Below are 19,182 nucleotides of genomic sequence, written 5' to 3'. Positions count from 1 at the left end.
TACGCGTGTGGTTTATGAAGCACCGGCGTAATATTTCACGAGCGCAACGCATCATTTGAAATTAGGAGGCGGCTGCTTCGTTTCTTGAGGTTGCTAAAACTACGCACAAAGTCGGTTTAGCGAATGCACTTGCACTAAGCTATTCCGTTTGTATCGCGATCTCCATGAAGCAGACGCCCGCTGTGCACAGCGGCAGTGAATTCCTAGAGCGAATAAAAAAAAGTGATTTTGTCACTGAAAAATTTAATCAAATGAAACTTATTTTATTTTTGTAAAAGGCGCCTTTGGGCTGGTTTCGAGAAATTCGCTTTAGCAGAGCGTGCGAAAAAGGTTTCAAATGCATAATGTTCCATGACAAATAGGCGGGTCATTATGCCCAGAAATCCGACGAAGGCATCAGCGTGAGCTCTGTATGTGCCCTTCTCAAACAAAGAATTGATGAAGGGCTTGGCTAGGCCATATAATATTACACAAACCATTACGACTGGGTCACGCCAGCGCGCATTCTTTAATTACTAAAATTACGGGTCCTTTTAAGTGAAAATTTAGGGATTAGTAGAGCCGCTCCTAGTTACTTATTATTCACTATAGAATTCATTACATCTGTAGTGGTCGGTCTGGATGGTGTCGTCGTCGGTCATCATCATCATTTTATTTTGTGCAACCAATACATCAAAACTTGATTGGACTCATAGCCAGCTCGGCTGGTGAAAGGTCACTAGATCACTAGGGAAAGGTCCTTTGCGACCGACCGGTTCTTCTGTGGCGGAATAGGCACAGTCCACTGACCACCACCGAAGTCGTTGTCACGTCTTGGTTCCACTCAAAAGCAGCGAAGGAAAAAAAACAAAAACAAAACTCGACGGCAGCAGCTATACAGCGAGCGAATGCGTTTTGAATGCTTCCGAATGCGTTTGGAAATGATTGTGAAGCACCGCACAATCCATTCGGTCCTAATGCCACATCAACGTTGTTGCCATTAGAAGTGTCGAATATCATTCGACTCAAATGCCACTTAAAATTCCGCCTAGCCCCGGTGTTATGACAGAATTGCAGTACTAGTATTCGAGCAATAGCACTGCGCTACTACTGCTCAAATGCTATAATGTGCTCCAGGAACGTGTCTTTTGATCTCGTAAAACATCTACTTTGGCAGCGTATACATGCCAGTTATAGTTAAACTGAAATGAGACAGATTTATACAGGTCTCATAACTCTTATCGAGAGCTCGAGCGACTTTTTACGAGTTCGAAAAATTATAGAAACTGTCGCTGTCTGTTGTAGCAATATTGAACGTAGCCATGTCGTTTTAGCAGATGGCACAAGGTTGACCGCCGCTTGTCAGTACACTTTGCCCATCCAGTATACTTGTATCGCCCTTGACATGCTGATAATTTCAGTAATTATGAGACTGCAGTGCTCAAATTGTGCATTATGCGCCAGCCAAAATTGTTCTAGAATGGAAGCGTTTCGCATGCTATACCTCGCATCGTTTGAAGTTGTTACTGGCTTCCGTGCGTGTCGCTTGACCTACGATTCCCACTTTTTCCTGCGCGCGCTGTTGCGTGGGAAGAGAAATAGCCGCACTCCTTTTCTAGTGAAGGCAAGCACAGGATTACAGCTTGATCTCCGACTGACGCCCAACATGAGCTTAGCCGGTAGTGGCGCGGACAGAGCAAGAACCCATCCGCTCACTCTTTAATAGGCACCTCCCTGTTGTAAACAGCATGACGTCAAAGATGGGGAAAATGGCCTCCTTTCGCCTCGGTTTCGCATGTTTCGAGCGTTCATCTTGGAGACCAGCGCAAAAAAAGACAGCGTTCCGGGCCGCCTTCGCTAGACTAGACACGCCTCGTTACGCGTCGAGGCATTTCTTCTCCAGATTACAGCGGCCCAGATACACGTCGTACCTTCTGCAGCAGGCTAGCAGAAGTGGCACGTTTTGTGTTGAAAAGAAAAAAAAATGACATTTTAACTGAATTTACTTTTTAGTAAGGCCACTTAGCGCCTACGAATCAGGAAGACTTTGCATAATATCATCAATCTACATGCAGTCAACACCATCCAGAGGGAAACTCAACCGCCTGCATGATTTTGTTGTGTGGAACAGGCCACTAAGGGAAGCAAATAAAAATAAAAATATGACCGTTTGGCTGTTCTGAGTCTTCTTTTCAACCTATACTCGTCGCGCCAGCTCGCAGTCAAGGAGTCCACCTAGATATCCGTTCCTCAACAGACCCAACTGCGGAGTTCAACGCCGCGAGGTGCGTAGGAGTCCCCGAAGGAGGTTCGCGAAAAGCGTGCGCCGTGGGATGCTCGCATATGCTCACGGGAAAGCCTCTTCGTGACCGAGCTGAGCACTGCATCGCCAGCGGCGGCTCATCTAAAGACCGGAACTAAAGACCGCGCAAGCTGACATCGACGCCCAGTGCAAAACGCTTGCTGATAGCAGCAAGCAGCTTTCTGATAGCAACAAGCAGCTCGCTCACCGTTTGGCTGAGCTGGAGCAGTATTCCCGTCTTAACAATCTTGAAATAAAAGGCATCCCATTGACACAAGGTGAGGACTGCATCCAGATAATGCAGAAAGTGGGCGACGAGGTCAGCTGTGCTGTTGGGACTGAGGATTTTGAAGTTGTGCATCGGGTTCCTACACGTTCTGACGAGAAGAATGATAGCGTGGTTTCGTTCCCGGGAAAAGCGAAATGAGTTCTTCGCTAAGGCTCGGAAGACGCGGCTGACAACGAAAAGTCTTGGCTACTCGGCACTGCCTGAAAATGTTCTGTACGTAAATGAACACCTCACACCATCTAACAAAAGGCTGTTTGCACCGGCGCTGAAACTAAAGAAAGAAAAAAAGTGGATGTTAATTTGGACAAACAACTGTTTTATCAGAGCCCGTCAGTCAACAGACAGCACTGTCTTCAGGATAACATCCGAGAAGGATTTGCAGGTTTTTTCTGAAACTTCAACCGCATTATCCATCGAGTGAATGCATTATTTTTCAACTTCAGATTTGGCAAATAAACTAGGCGGAAACAATCTTACTTCGGCTGTACATTTTGATGTCCGGAGCCTAAGGAAACGTTTCGATGACGTTGCTACCTCCCTCCAGTTAACAAACCATCACTTTTCAATCATCTGTTTTTCGGAAACTTGGCTTCACCCAGAAGACGAAAAACTGTTCTGCTTACAAGGTTACAATGCTGAATTTCTCCATCGCAGAAGCAGTCCCCGCGGGGGCGTTGCCATGTATGTACGTTTCATCCTCCCTCTCATACTACAGGCGGGACGATTTAAGCAATACCGTGAAAAAGTGTGAGTCCTTGTGGCTGGAAATAGAAAATTTTTGCCTCAGTACAACAAAAAGAAAATAATCGCGGGCACTGTTTATCGCTCCCCTTCCTGTTCAACTGTTGACTTTTGCGACTCTTTCTCCGCTACGCTTGAAAAAACATCTATCGAAAACAAGAACGCGCTAATATTGGGTGACTTCAATATTAATTTACTTGATGGTACATGCCCAGGTTATGAAGAGTTCATTAACTGCTTTAGTGGATTTGGATTTGAGTCTCTTGTAAACATACCGACCCCGATGCGTGCCGCATAATTCATATTCTTTGTTGGACACTATTCTATCTTATGTCGAGCTTTCGCCGAGTGTTGGAGTAGCAGAGGTTAACATCACTGACCACTATCCGGGGGGGTTTTTACTTTGACCCCCATCATGACTACAAAACTAATTATGTTCAGACGAAACGAGATATGCAGGCTTACAGTGATGAAATAGCACGGGCAGATTTCTCAGCAATTTTTTCAAGCTCAGACGCTGAACAGGCCATTGATATGTTCTCAAGTCTCATAACAGCTGCAGTTACATCCTGTACAAGACATATAACGACTAAACGGTATCGCGCACCTCGCTGTCCCTGGGTTGGAGGGGCAGGCCCACACCATGTGGTAAATGTCCGAAGACTTCTCCGCACAGTGCGGACAGCTGCCCGAGAAAGAAGGGTCGAAGTGTTTGAGAGCTGCCGGGCACAGCAAAGTATTGGTATACAGGCGAAGCAAAAGCCGCTCCTCCGCCTTTGAGAGACCTTTACACGGGCGGGGATAAAGACCATGGCCAGATTGATAATGTAAAACAATGTCTTTAAAGGAGTAAGCGGGAGTGAATTCGAGTTCCTGATCGTCGGGGTCGGAGGGGAATGTCCGGTGAGAGAGCGCGCGGGCGGCGGCGTCAGCTGCCTCATTTCCCTCAAGGCCCATGTGAGCAGGAGCCCAAACGATACACCGGTGCGCGGGGTCCCCGGTGTAGACGCTGTTTTGGAGAATGCGGTAGGCTAGATATGGTACCCAGCCCTGCTCGACGTTCCGACATGCCCCTCGCGAGTCGGAAATAATTGTTTTTGAATTGGAATCAGATGCAGCCAATGCAATGGCGACATCCTCCGCGTGTGTTATGTCACGGGCTCGGAAAGTAAGGCCGTTCACTGTTTTGGATTGGTGGACGACTGCGGCCGTGAACCATCCCCCATGATGGGGGCCGGAGGCATCCACGTAGAATACGCCGGGTTTCGATACCCCAACCCAACCCGGGAGGACTGGGAGGCGACCCTGCTCGGCTGCTCTGACCTGCAGGCCCAACGGGCCTTGGTCGCGCGAGCCCGGGCGGCGGCCGACGCCACTGGGGTCCCGAACTAGGGACCTCCACCTAGTACTTGTAAGGGCTGGCCCCCTCTGGGTCAGCTCATGCAATACCTCCAGTAGTGCATGTGTAAATAAATGTTTTCCACCACCACCACCACCCTGGGTTTCCCCACATATACTGGAATCCCTGAAGAAAAAAGAGAACTTATATAGAAAAACAAAACGACAACCGTTTAATACGCGTCTTTTACATCGCTACAAGATTCTATCTGAACAAATAAACCAGTCCCTTAAAAATGCAAAAAAAAGTTTTTTGAAACCAAGCTTATCGAATGTAGTAGTAATGCGAAAAGAAAGTGGGAAATGATCAATCAGTTCAGAAACACGAGACCTAGTCAACAATCTATTAAGACTATCGAGAAAGATGATTCAGCTCTGCGCGACCCCTTACCAATAGCCAATGCGTTTTGTGAATATTTTTCCTGCTCTGAAACAGTTCAAAGCGTTGAAGTTCCTGTTCTATCACGTCAGCCGCAGTCCTTCTTTCTAAGAGCATGCACGCCTCACGAAGTTTTAGGTGTAATAAGCAACATAAATAACACAGGTGCTGGATTAGACAATATACATTCTTCCCATATTAAAAGTGTCAAGAACCTAATTTGCGAGCCTCCCTGTCACGTTATCAATGTCATTTTTGAAACAGGAGGTTTCCCTACTCAATTAAAACGGGCTAAGATAGTTCCAATATTTAAGAAAGGCGACCGATCACAAATGCAGAATTACCGCCCTATTTCTATACTTCCCTTCTTAAGCAAGGTTGTAGAAAAGCTACTAGAAATACAAATACATTCCTATTACGCCAAATTTAATATCTTGTCTCCTTTTCAATTCGGTTTTAGACGTGGTCATTCATTTCATTTCGCTTTATTTTTCGAGAATGTAAGTTACATCCTAGAGAGATGCAAGGGCTAAAAGCTGCTAAAAAGCAGCTTGACGAGGCCCAAGAACCTCAAATGGCAGTACACGACAGAACACAAAAAAAAGGTTTACAAAGATATATAGGTTAGAACAAACAAACACAACGAAGCAAGTGACATATTGACTCAATACAATGAAAACAATGGCAGTTTACAGACGCACGAAAACAAAGAGAGGACCCCCCCCCCAAAAAAAACACTTATTGTGCAGACATAGCACCGGCAGACAAACAGAGGCACATAAAATGCAACCTGGCTATATATTAACAAAATACATTTTTAACTCACTTTGTTTAACACTAGCGAAAACTTTGTACTTATTAAGAGTGGTCGGTAAATTGTGTTCAAGCGTTTGAAGTTTATAATTATTTCGAAAACATGGAATATACCAGGGATCGGTATTTCGGGTGTGGGTTCGATTCGAAGCGGTCCTTAAATGGGCAGTATGTACGAGGAAATCTCTATAAGCAGGAGAAGAATGGTAAAAAAACCTCAAAATGCGAAAAACATACATATGTTCAAAACGAATTATTTTATAATTAATAAAGGCACTTCGTGATGGAGAGAGATAAGGAAGGCTTGCAATGTAGCGGATCATTTTCTTCTGCAGAACTTGTACTTTTATCACATTTGTGTTTGTGGTGGTTGCCCAAACAGAGTTACAGTAATTCAAAACGGAACCGAAAAGAGCATGATAAATTTGAATTTTCACGTGAGTGGGAAGAAGCCATCGACATCGTCATAGAACACCTGCTACTGAAGAGAGCTTTTTACAAATATTTTCCACATGCTGATCCCAGCTGAGATGCGACGAGAAAGTATCTCCAAGGATTTTGTGGTTGTCAACAATTTTAATTTCTTGACCTGCGTATTTAGGAGCGCGTTGTAGTTCGAATGGCTTGTTCCTTGCACGGAAAATTATTATTTTAGTCTTTGTAGGGTTTATTTGGAGGCAATTAGAAGAGGACCAGTTTTCTAGTTTCGTAAGGATTACATTGCACTCTTCTATTAACTTGTTTATGTCGTGACCAGATATAAGTATACTGCTATCATTGGCGTATATGATAAATTTCGCTTTATCATGAATGTGCACAATGTCATTTATGTAGATGTTAAAAAGCAACGGGCCCAGAATGCTGCCTTGCGGCACACCATTTTGTACCGCCAGAAAAGAAGACTGATGCTTGTCGATATAGACGGACTGTTTTCGGTTTTGTAGGTATGACTTGATCAGGTCTAAAGGTGTTCCACGGACTCCGTTTTCAGAAAGTTTATGCGTTAAAATTTCATGGTTTATGGAATCGAAAGCCTTACTAAAATCAATGAAGCGTCCGACAGTGAGAATTCAACGGAAAGTGCCCTCTTATATTTTTCTGACTAGATCAAAACACAACCTGACAGCGGTATGCTATACCAAAGCCTTCGATAATATTGATCATTGCATTCTTTTTTCTAAACTCGAAAGCTATGGTATTACAGGCCCGGCGTTGACCCTGATCAAAAGTTATTTATCCGACAGGTACCAGAGCCTGCGTATTGAAGGTACATTGTCATCTCATAGACTAATTTATAAAGGAGTGCCCCAAGGTTCAATTCTAGGTCCCCTCCTTTTTCTAACCTATATTAATGACCTTCAGACTCACTTAAATACAACCCAATGTCTCTTGTACGCTGACGACACAACCATCATGGCTACTGGTAACACGTCTTCTGAATTAACCACAGATCTTGACTCGTTGCTGCTATCCTTAGAGAACTGGAGTCACGCTAACTGTATTAAAATTAATCCGTCTAAAACCAGTTTTGTGGTATTTCACGCCCCTCATAGAAAAATTACTCCACATTTATCAGCATCTATCAATAATGTTTCCATACCGCAAACACATACTGCTACATTTCTAGGTGTTATTGTTCACTCGAACCTATAGTTTAATCATCATGTTGTCCGCGTTGTTAATAAAATTCGTTTCGGAATAAGGGCTCTTATCAGAACAAGGGCCTTCTTTAGCTTACATACGTTGCTTTCAATCTATTATGCATTCATTCACTCCCATATTAATTACTGCATCACTTCATGCGGTAGCACATACAGAATTCATCTTTCTATACTCATTTCTATGCAAAAACAAGCACTTAGAATCTTCACTTTCTCTTCTTTTACCCAGCCGTCTGCACCTTTATTCCATTCACTACATGTCCTGCCCCTTGAAGATCTACACAAATTTCAGGTCCTGGTTTTTCTTTTCAAAGTCATCAATAAGTATATATGTGTTAATTTCGTCCCTGAAAATATAATTACTAATAATAACACTCACGAGTTTTGCTTTGTCGAACAATTTATTGTTGCCAAAAGTACGGACTAATGATGGAAAGCAAACTACATCGTTCTTTGCCATTTCCATTCGGAATAATTTGCTCCCTTCACTGAAATCCCCAATGTCATTGTACAAATTAAAAAAATGTTAAAACATCACTTGTTTGAATCCTTAGGTGTTTAATCACGTTGCTGTGTTTGCAATCACTATGTAACATTCATTTCATTTCATTTCATTTCTCTCTTTATTTCCTTTCCTTTCGAAAAGGTAGGAGCCGGGACTAAAAGCTGTAAAAACAGCTTGACAGGGGCCCCGGCCCCCTACATGGTGGCACTGCAGCGTGTCGGAAACGACATCACCATAACAAAGGAAAAATAAATACAGATACATATTACAGAGGCAATATAGTTCAAGCGCAACAAATAAATACAAATTCAACATTGCAAGGCAGACAACAGTTTGTAACGCTTCAAACACAAAAAAAAGAAAACAAAGAAAAAAAATAGATGAAGTACAATGTGTTGGACATTCTGGACATAGTATGTAACGAATTGAAGCGACAGTAAATTTCTACAAGGGACATGGGTACAATAATTACAGCGCAGAAAACGTCTCACATTACAAGATCTAAGACAACTATAATAATTTCTGCCGACAGAACAGACTAATGGTATGTTTAGGTTCGTATGCTGGATCGAAATTCGACGACTCTAAACTATTGAGTAATGTGGGAGTAATATATTTCAAAGATTGCGTATGGTATGAGGAGCGAGGTGTAGGTACAAACCATTTTTCCTTGTGCCTCGTAAGGCGAGGTCTGGCGTTTTCTTGTAGTTGGGCTAAAGATATTAAAAAATTACTTTTTTCTTTCACAAAAGATTTATATATTAGCATTAACCTATAGTTATATAGGCAAAACACTGGGAGAACATTATATTTCTCAAAAAGGGGGGCCGAGTGGTGCAAAAAAGACACATTAGCGATATACCGAACTGCTTTTTTTCTGTCTGTTTATTTGCCTTTCTTTTTTTTTACCTCGGATTGTTGTGCATGCGCCGGTTTATGTACACTGTTCATGTAGCCATAGGAGACGTATTTGCAGTTTCGACTTTTGGGCCTCCTGATGTATGTACCCCATAACCATGTACTGTAACTATGAAATAAACTTGATTTGACTTGAAATAAAGGGGCAAAGCTCTGTGGCAGGAAGCGCTGTCCAGCCCAGAGATAGGTTTCACTGGTCGAACGGAACCAAACTGCCGTAGCCGCCGTCCTGGACTAGGGGCTACACCCGTGAGGACTCATATGGGGAATGTATAAACGTTTTCTCTCCCTCTCTCTCAGTGGCCAAAGGAGCCAGGTACTTAAACGCGCTCGACACAACCAGGATAATTCCAAGTAGCTAGACATGCTCGTAAAGAGAGGCGAAGCCATGTAGCTAAACGTGCTCGAAATAGAAAAGCAAAGTCGAGTAGCTACTTGTCGGTCAGGTTGGATCGTCGTGCGCATAAAATGTCCCTAAATTTGCTTGTGCCATCGCTACCGTCCTCGTTGCGTGCATGCGCCAGACCAACCTTAACCGCCGGAAACGCCGTTAATTTCAACCTGCTTTCGCTGAATAATGCGCTAAGCCGATAATCTTCTCTACTAATTTTTATTTCCTTTTTCGGAGCGCGAAGAAAGCAAACGCAATGCAGCGAACAAGTAAAGAGGCGGCCTATCCTGAGCCGACGGGAAGCCCCGACTCCGCGGCGACGAAGCTTCCGGTGTATTGTGCGCCGCGCTCCGCCCGACCGCGCGCGCGTCACGATGTCGACCTTGCAGCCGTACTACGTTGTTGTGGTGATCCCCATCCTGGACGGCGCAAGGAGACCGGTTTCGGCCTAGGCTGCGCGCCAGCGGCAGTTGGGTGCAGTGCCTCTGCAGCCATCCCGGCTGTTTGTTCGAACAAGCAGCGACCGCATCCGTCTCTGCCAGCACTGACGAGCTGGCCGTCCATGGGCGCGGCTGAACATTCGTTGCACTGCTTCAGCGACAAGAAGCGCACTTTTGAACTTGTAAAACTGATATCGATATTACTTACGGTGCGGAGGCCTGAGAAGTCCGGCATACTGTGTTTGATTAAGTTCCTTCTTTTAGTCATACTTTTTCGTTTTCATGGATTTGTGCGGAAAACAACGTACATCATGATTTCAAACTCCTTAGAAAGCGTGTACCTGCAGACTATGCCTCAACATGTGGATGTCGTTCATTGGCTTTACTTTAGCCCACCTCAGTCTGGAGCCATTTATATGCTTCGCTCTAACTTGTGCTGCGGAAGCAGTGCCAATGCTACTGTGCGAAAGTGCCGGCGTCTGTCTATAGCCGCGGAGGATGAGAGGTAGCAGTCGCCCGGCACCCAAATTTACCGTCCAGAAGCGCCATCATCTCGTCTACGAGCACCTCCCACAAGGCCAATAAAGTGGAACAACTCCCCCCCGAGTCGCCGCCTGCCAAACACTCACCGTCCACCTCCGGAGAAACATTATGTCGTTCGTACGAAGCCCCGGCTGAGAATAAGAGCGTCCACTGGAGTAAAGACTTCAAAGTTTTCTTTGATTTGTGATGATATTAGTGAGCTTCCAAGCTATATTAGCTTGGAAGCTATACTTAGTGATGATGTATGCTTGGATGCCGGCGAATAATTTCAGTTTTAAGTTGTCAAAAAACAGGTATATTTTTTTAGACCAATTAATGCTCCAGTACATTACACGCTCTACCTGAAGTAGCCAACACTAAACAATAGCAAGTAACAACATAAATTTTTTGGGCATCTCATTTAGTCAAACTTACTTCAAACCTGAGTAAAACTGTTGGTTGCCTTTATCGGATCGCTTACCTCCTACCCGTTTCGTAGTAAAATTTGTCTATTTACTACGATCATAGCTTTTCTAGATTTTGTTTATGTGCGCTTCTCTGGGCCACCACAGCTTTAAGTAATTATCAGAAGTTATCCATTTTGTAAAAAAAAAAAGGTATCGAAGCTGTTGAGGGTGACCACGGACGAGAAAACTTACCAACGTGACCACTATATCGAAAGCACAATCAACACAGCGCAAACCTAGTCTACATGTGTCGTTTCTTGCAGCACATCAATAGCAATCGTTTGTATCCCATCGTTCCTAATGGTCCTGCTACCAAATACCCCCCTCCCGCCCTGAAACAAGTAAAAGTTAGAAATGAAGGCGCGGTATGAGATGCATATGATGGAAGCCAAAATTCACCGAAACAAAGAGCACAGGCGAACGTTTCAATCTGTTTTTTTTTTATAACTCTGGGTGTTAATCAGTGGGAAATTAGTAGTGGCTCTTATTAACCTATCTTTAAGCTGCTAGTTCAGCCTCTCCAAGACTGAATTAAAAAAGACATTAAAAAGCAATTCCACAGTAAGCTAACCTAGATCATTCATTCATTCATTCATTCATTCATTCATTCATTCATTCATTCATTCATTCATTCATTCATTCATTCATTCATTCACTCACTCATTCATTCATTCATTCATTCATTCATTCATTCATTCATTCATTCATTCATTCATTCATTCATTCATTCAGAATTTATTTCTAACAACGGAGAGGTTGTCCAGGGTGATGTGGAAAAAGGCATACATTGCCTGCCGAGGCCACGCCACCGGGATGACAGGCGGCACCACAGGCTACAAAAATCAACAAAAGCATTACACGATAGAACACACATTTATTACTTTTACTCAATATATTAGGACATCCTTACAAAACACTGGCTTTCGGTGTAAAAACAAACAGCATACTTTAACCACAATTCGACCATAGCAATATTTACAAAACATGCACAAGGTATATGCATACGCTTAGTTTTCATCATTAAGGTTCATTTATGAGCATTTATTTAATTAACATTTTGTATTTACGTATAGAGGTAGTGCTACGCGCAGTATTCAGAATAATAGGGTATTGATTAATTAAGTCAGGAATTTGCCATCCTATCCTCTGAAAACCGTAATTTGTGCGTAGTGTTTCCATACATTGTTTCCGAAATTCATATGTGCTAAGTTTAGTGTGATAGGTGGTTTCGAAGGTTATTTTGTCTAGTTTGTACTGGCGTAATATTTCCAGACATAGTTTGTATGTGTGCAGTTTACTTATTTGTAGTATTCCATAAGACCTAAATAAAGGCCGGCAGCTGTGCAATAACTGTATTTTCCCAATAGCTCGTAATGCTCGCTTGTGAACTGCAAGGAGGTTGTCTGTGTCGTCGTTAACCATGCGACCATGATTTTTTTTTTCAAATTGACTGCACGAATTTTTTTTAGTGTTTTGTGTCATCTTTTTTGACTGCTCTGTGTGTATGGCTCATTGTGCGTACATTTAATTTGCGGCAATAGTATTCTTTGTTGTAATTGATTTTTTTTCGTATATTACTTTGTCGAGACTCCGTTTTGTGTTTCGCACTGCTCTACACTGTACTGGGTAACTGCGACTTCAACTGGCTAGACCGCCCTTTGTCAGACTTTCTTTAGTCTACGAAAGAAGTAAAGGTGAATGTCAACCTCTAGCTGCGCCATGAATTTGGCTGGGGCTGCCATTAGTACAATGTTAATACACTTGTATGCGCGGTTGTGAGCTCTGTCATTTACCACGCTGCTGGGGCCTGCGTACCGAAATTTTGCAGCCAGCCACGATGGAAACGTTTGAGATAAAAAGATATCGCGCTTCATGGTGAAACTTCTTGTTTATGCCAAATCGACTGGCTCGGACTTGATCTGTGAAGATAACATATTCTCTTCCATTGCCAAAAGGAAACAGATTTCTTCATGAGGCATCTCATATGATTATTATTTTTACTTTGAAATCAATTCAAATTTTTAATCAATCTGCATGTTCTATTCTCTATGACTTTAATAAATTGGTTGACAGAGATAAACGTCAATCGACGTTGAAAACCTGTTCTTTTCAATACCCCACGATGCCCTGTTTTGCGCCGTCAGGTCTTGTATTGAAGGTAGGGGTGTAATAGCTTTTCAGAATGCCTGCGGTATAACGCTGAACAATTTTATGTCTTTACTTGAGTTTTATCTTGGTTCTACCTTTGTATCTTTTAACGATCAGGTCCTTGTTCAGCGCAAAGGAATTTGCATTGGTTCCTGTGTGGCGCCTGTACTGGCTGACATCTTGTTGTCCAGCATTGACTGTGATCTGGTGCGCTATTTTGACGATGAGACTACTCTGAAAATATTTAGGTACGTTGATGACTATTTAGTGTTTCTTAAAGATCGACCTGGCGCGACGCACACTGTGATTGTGGAAGAATTTTTATCGATTTTCAGACGACATGGGAAGGGTCTAACCTTTACTCACGAGTTACCAGAACATGACAAGCTACAGTTTTTAGATATTAACCTGACTTTAACACCATATCACGTTTGCTGGATGTACTTACCACGTGCACGGAAAGACCTGTTGCCGTTCAGGTCAGCACATTCCAAGAATGTTAAACGGGCTATCTGAACCTATTGCCTGCAGGGCGCCTTGTCTAAGTCTTGCGCTCACCTGGTGCACGAGAACCTCAATAATCAGGTAATTAGGATGACGAAGGCTGGTTTTCCTGCTTCAATCATTGTTGCAGCGGCAGAGAAGCTTCTGCGCAAACTGAAAAATAGGACGTGCCGGGATAGTGGCCGTTCTAAGGAAATGAGGCCAGCGGTTCTACCGTATATTCACAGAATTTCCCACAACTTGAAGAACGTGGCGAAACGGTACGGCGTGCCGGTAGTTTTTACCGCCCCATGCAAGTTGGCCTCATTGTGCCCTCAGGTCATGTCCGGAGGGAAGAGGAAAGCGGACTGCGAGAAGCGTCATGCCACTCGTTTTGTCAGGTGCCAGACGGGTGTCGTTTACCAGATTCCCCTCACCTGTGGCAGGGTATACATCGGTCAGACAGGCCGATGTCTGAATGAGCGCTTAAGGGAACACCAGCTTTCCATGAAATCAGGGACAGGGTCGAATTTACCCCTGCATTGTGGCGCATGCCCGGATGCTACGCGCAAGAACCCTTGCCTGCCTTTGCTGACAGATACAAAAGTTTTGAGGAGGAGCCGTGACCAGCCAGGTGGCGCGTGAGTTGGCGGAGGCGTTTTGCATCAAACAGAAGGATAAAGATTGCGTAAGTGACCCTTCTATCAAACTGTATCACAATGAAAACAGGTTTTTGGTTTCATCATGTGTGTGATGTGACAGTTTTGAAACTATAAAAGGAGTGCCGTGTTTTCAAATAAAGTTAGTCGCGAGTCTGCGCTTGTTGTGTTATCTTCTTGTCCTTGTCGTTTTGTGCGCAGTACCCTCCTTGTATTCACCATGATTGACCGACTGGCTACGCTCATAAAAATATACAGCGCGTTAAACAACGGAGACCTGTTTGGTTTGGTTTATTGGGGTTTAACGTCCCGAAGCAACTCAGGCTATGAGGGACGCCGTAGTGAAGGGCTCCGGAAATATCGACCACTTCGGGTTCTTTAACGTGCACTGTTAACAATGCAAGAGCGGGGGCTAGTGGGTGCTTCATACTGATCAATTCGCGCTACAAGGAACATACACACGGAAACACAAACGGACGAAGCGCATGAGGGTTCCATTTGCTCCAAATGGAAGCCTCCTCACAGTGACGCAGCCATCCAAGGCCACGCCAATACCAAACAAGAAGGATGCAAGCCTCACCTGGATGACACCACCATACTTGGTCACGGGAAAACAAAAACTGAACGTGAAATAATTGAAGCCTTCAATATCAGGACTTGTGGAACAGAAAACTGCGTCAGCACACCATCAATAGCTCTCGAAGATAAAGAATTAGACTGGTTAAGGTCACTGGCCAGATCGTAGACAGGAAGGTGAAGGTTGCGGTTCAGATGCATAATTGATTATCTGGTGTGTAGATCATTTGTGCCATCCAACTCTGTATAAAAGCGACACGTTTCTGTCAAGTAAACTAGTTGAAAGTATGCGCTTCGTCCGTTTGTGTTTCCGTGTGTATGTTCCTTGTAGCGCGAATTGATCAGTAACGTGCACTGACATCGCACAGCACACGGGCCTCTAGAATTTCGCCTTCAACGAAATTCCGCCGCCGCGGCCGGGATCGAACCCGCGTCTTTCGGGTCAGCAGCCGAGCGCCGTAACCACTGAGCCACCGCGGCGGGGCCAACGGAGACCTGTGTTTAGAAAAAAAATTACGTTCTCTCTCATATGACTGGCACATCATGGTTGTTAATTATGGGTGTAATCATGTTGGTAGCAGTAATTGTGCTTTTTCTCGGATTCCATATCTAGTGCAAAAGCGCAGGTAGATGTTCAGTTGCCAACTGGAACAAGTAAGAGCTATTTGGAAATCGTCTCTCTTTCCAAAATAGTTTTGGCCTGCATTGCCTACAGTGCCTGCATTCTTCTGCGAGCAACGCGCGGGAAATTGCCCTTGACGTTCCTGTGGTTCTCGCTACGTTCCTGTGGTGCTCGCTATCGTCCATTGAAGTATCGTCCCGTTTGTGTTATGTTCGTGAATCGACAAGTAATTGGAATCTCATAGATGACATTGCTTTTCGATTCCGTGTACAAGTTATTTCGCGCCTCTTAGAGCAGGAATCTGGCTTGCCTTCACCGATCATCCCACTCATCTTACTAAGCTAGAACAGCGCAGAGAACACAACATTAACGTAATATCTGTTGGCCATCTTGTTTTAGTTGAGCTGCAATCTGTGGAAATAGATTTAGTTGTGACATGTACAAGTGTCTTGACAACACCGCCAAAGAGCAATACACAGCTTTCAGGGCTGTGTATTGCTCGCGGGCCGGCATACTGTTAAGCAGGCTCTAAAGACATTGAGCTGGATCATGCTTATGCATATGCTTAAACAACAGCAGGACGCTACAAGTACGTCCTTAAAAAGTTTACTGGGCAAAATCGCTACACTAGAGAACGACAAGCATTCCTCACGGCTGGCCGCAAGGGCTGGTGATTCAAACGCATCATCGTGTGTTGACACCTTGACCAGGAACGTTGCTCATCTTAAGGCCTGTTTTGAAGATTTTTCCAATAGGTCCCGCAGTATTAATTTGCTTATTCTAGGTATAAATGTCTCCGCAACAGAGAGCTGGTCTGAATCTGAAAAACAATGTGCGCAAATTTTTCTCGTCTCATCTTAACCAAAATGTTCCACCTGAAAGCATCGAAAGGGCTCATCGAACAGATCACTTTGTTGAAAGCAAGCACAGACCGATTGTCGTTAAATTTTGTAATTATAAAATCAAAGACAATATCTTATCGTGCGGCCCTAAGCCAAAGGACACTAATATCCCTGTCACACTAGCAAATTTAATGTCATTCGAACCTAATGGCATTCGATGCATCGAATATCATTTGTTCTCTTTCGGTGCTACACAGGAAAAAAATAATGTCATTCGAAAATGATGGCATCGACGATCAGTGAAAAAAAAAAATAGTCCAACTGAACGGCATCAGCGCGCATAAAAGATGTTTGAAAGTGTTGTGCAGTGTTTCAAAATGGGGTGAGAACATTTGCGTGCCGTATTATAAGCTTAAAATATTATTTGCGGCCAATCTGCACCACTTTAGCCATCAAAAGTCAAGCCAAGTACAAAGTCAACCACAAATCCGATAAATGTAAACAAATAAAATGGCTGACATGGCGGGGAAATGACTGCCAAAAAAATCCAGGGGGCACTTTGACTGTCTAAAGTGCGTAGAGGCGAAAGCGTTTTCCGCACCACTTTGACTGCTTCTGTGGCACTGGGGGCGTCACATGTAATTGAGGACTAATTACTAAGTGATGACAAATCATCAATTAATGATTAATTACTGATTAATGCCTGAATACTAATTAACTGCTAATTAATGACGCTAAAGCTTCGCCTATAGGACTGGAACGCGACAGCGTGTTGTAGCGCTGCCAGGGAGTCCACGGAACGCCACCACCCGTTCGGCGCGATGCGTTTCCCTTTGAAAGCAACGCTTTTTGAGGAAAGAAAATGGCGCAGTAATTCTCTGTCATCTCGGTGGACACCTGAACCGCACCGTAGAGGAAGGGAGGAAGTGGGAGTGAAAGAAGAAATACAAAGATGGGCCGTAATGAAGAAACTTAAAATTGTATTTGAGGAAAGGAAATTACGCAGTAACTGTCTGACATATCTCGGTGGACACCCGTCAAAATTCAGGGGGGCACTTTTTTGACCTAAAGTGCGGTCACTGATGTGTGGTTAAGATGTTAAGCTTCGCCTCTAAGTGGAACGCGACAGCGTCTTGCAACGCTGCCAGCGTGCCCATAGAACGCCATCGCCCATTCGGTTCTACGCTTCGCTCGTCGGTAAATTGTTTTTGAGGAAAGGAAATGTATCTGTCTCTCATATCTCGGTGGACACCTAAACCTCGCCGGAAGGGAAGGGAGGAGGATAGGAGTGAGTGAAGACACGGTATTCACTAGACGCGCCTTTGTTCATTCCAAACCATCGAGGTGGCATGGCGGAGTGGATAGCACTCCGAAGACCGGGGTTCGATTCCCGAGCTCGACCAATTTTCTACTCGGTTTTGTTTATTTATATGGCCTGACCAGAAAAGTTAATTAGGCTAATTAGGTAATTAAGCAATTAACTAAGCTCAGTCCCACTTACTTGGAGCATCACTACATGATCCCTTCAATTGGTTGCATGGTTACTAGCCAAAGTACAATTGGCCCCGTTTGAAATTCGCGCACTCTGACGTCACGACCGTTTCGACCAATTGAAAAGCGTGACATTTCTGTCGACAACTGCTGCTTACAACGATGAGACATTAAAGGCTTTCGCCTTAAAAGGTGAACTGCTCAGTTGCGTCCTTAGTACCTTCTTGCTTAACGAACATGGCACGCCAACCAGCAAGAATCACGCGTCCCAAAATGACCGACGGTCGCGGGGAAGACGCTGCTTCACGCTCGGCCGCTGCTGTAGGCTGCTGAGACCGAGAGTAATAGCTATACACGACAGTCTCTAGTGTGAACAGATTCCCACCAACATTAACTTTTTTTTCAGCACAACTAAATAAATGCACTTTCTAGGTTTGGCAGTGTGCACATTATTTTTTCGCTTCCCTTGTTCCTGCTGAGTATCTTGCTGGTTGGTTGGTTTATTGGGGTGTAACGTCCCAAAGCGACTGAGGCTATCAGAGACGCCGTAGTGAAGGGCTCCGGAAATTTCGACCACCTGGGGTTCTTTAACGTGCACTGACATCGCACAGCACACGGGCCTCTAGAATTTCGCCTTTAAGAAATTCAGCCGCCGCGGCCGGGATCGAACCCGCGTCTTTCGGGTCAGGAGCCGAGCGCCGTAACCACTGAGCCACCGCGGCGGGGCCGCTGCGTATCTTGCTTCCAGAGGACGCATTCGGTGCGAGGTCGAATGTGAATGTGTTCCCCTAACTCATTCGATGGCGAATGTCATTCGAACCTAATCACATTACATGTTCCTGTGTAGCAGTAGATTAATGAGATTAGTTGCTAATGTCAATACTAAGCTAGCACAATGCACTGGGAGCACCACGATAACGGTGGAGGCTTTCGGCCATCCACACACTGCCTGTGCGGAGGCGGAAATAGGCGCAGTTAAAATTCAGAGGGCACTTTGGCTCTCTAAAGTGCTGCAAGCCGAAAGTGTTTTCTTGCGCAGTGCTTGTTTTTTTTTCATATTTCACTTTTCCGCATTTCATTTTTTATTTCTTGTTTTTTTGTTTAGTTTTTCATATAACTTTTATGAAATGCTATTTTATTATTTTTATTGTTTTTCTTTGTTTTTGTCCTTTTATGTTCCCTTTTCCTTCTTTTGTTCTGTATTGATTTTTATTTTTTTCTTCCTCATTCTTTATTCCTTTATTTTCATTTATGAGACCCATGCATTCCCTAGATGCGCCTTTATTCATGCTCGAACCTTGAGCCTTCGTGGCGGAGTGGCAGCGTCTCCGCTTCAAATGCCAAAGGCCCTGGTTCGATTCGCAGCCTAAGACGCAGTTTCTTTTTAAGTAGTGCGCGGCTGCATCGAAAGGTCAAACGGTGCCAAGGAGGAGCAGCGCGCGCAGCGGTAGCGGCGGCGCACATGCGCAGTATCGCGCGGCAGCGGCGAAAGGTCAGGCGATGGCTGCTGTACCAGTCGAGGTGGCCAGCGAACGAATGCCGTTTATTGCTGAACG

Source organism: Amblyomma mixtum, chromosome 10 (genome assembly GCF_055824585.1).
Source record: "Amblyomma mixtum isolate Tamu chromosome 10, ASM5582458v1, whole genome shotgun sequence".
NCBI classification, from domain to species: domain Eukaryota; kingdom Metazoa; phylum Arthropoda; class Arachnida; order Ixodida; family Ixodidae; genus Amblyomma; species Amblyomma mixtum.
Note: the sequence above shows the minus strand (reverse complement) of the source record.